This window comes from Chiloscyllium plagiosum, unplaced genomic scaffold (assembly GCF_004010195.1).
Source record: "Chiloscyllium plagiosum isolate BGI_BamShark_2017 unplaced genomic scaffold, ASM401019v2 scaf_7143, whole genome shotgun sequence".
Taxonomy (NCBI): Eukaryota; Metazoa; Chordata; class Chondrichthyes; order Orectolobiformes; family Hemiscylliidae; genus Chiloscyllium; species Chiloscyllium plagiosum.
Genome location: NW_025214594.1, coordinates 46245 through 46976, shown reverse-complemented (window position 1 = coordinate 46976; position 732 = coordinate 46245). Strand labels below are relative to the sequence as shown.

The 732-nt window shown below is 51.0% G+C and overlaps 1 non-coding gene across 1 annotated transcript; it reads left to right on the top strand.

Annotated features, from left to right (window-relative positions):
* Positions 1 to 167: 167 nt before the first annotated feature.
* trnav-aac lies at positions 168 to 240 on the top strand. Its single transcript has one exon. It is a non-coding gene; the product is annotated as a tRNA-Val (tRNA).
* The last annotated feature ends 492 nt before the right edge of the window (positions 241 to 732 follow it).

The window sequence follows — 732 nt, the reverse complement described above, 5'->3', positions numbered from 1 at the left end:
TCAATACAGCGGGGATCGAAACAGCATTTTAACTAGCTGCGTCGTTGGAGTTGATCAACACAAATGGCAGAGGTAATCGAATGAGTTTCTGGATAGGATGGGTTTAGAGGGATTGGGGCCAAACGCTGGGGAACGGGACTGAGCCGCAGCGCGGCTGGTTGAGGTTCGTTTCTGTAGTGTAGTGGTCATCACGTTCGCCTAACACGCGAACGGTGCTCAGTTCGAAACTAGGCAGAAACGCCTTTGTTCTTCAACTGCAGCCTTTTACATGGGCAAGAAAGGAGCTTTCTTGCTTACTTTCCCATCTGCAAACCTGCCTTCGAATTTGCTTGAACAAATCTGCTCTCGCAGTGAAATGTAATGCCGTTCCATTTAATTACTGTGCAAAGCATTGTAAAGTTTTTCTCCATCCTGGTTCTGATCATATGCCATTCTGTTTGAGAGTGTAGTTACCGCGTTCTGAGCCGTCCGAAAAGCAGTACCGCATTAGCATTCCTTGCGCAAGCGGCTCGGTGCAAAGACAGGGAAGAAGCTGATGCGCTGGTGTCACAGCGCACCACGAATTCCTGAACTTGTCAGTCTGACTTCGAATTTGCTCCAGCCATCTCCCCCATCGCCTTCACACCCTGCCTTCTGCCTAACACATTCTCTCCCCTCGCCTTCTCCCCGCCCTCTCCACCCTTGCCTTCTATCCCCATCGTCTTCTCTCCCCTCACCTTCTACCCCCTCGCC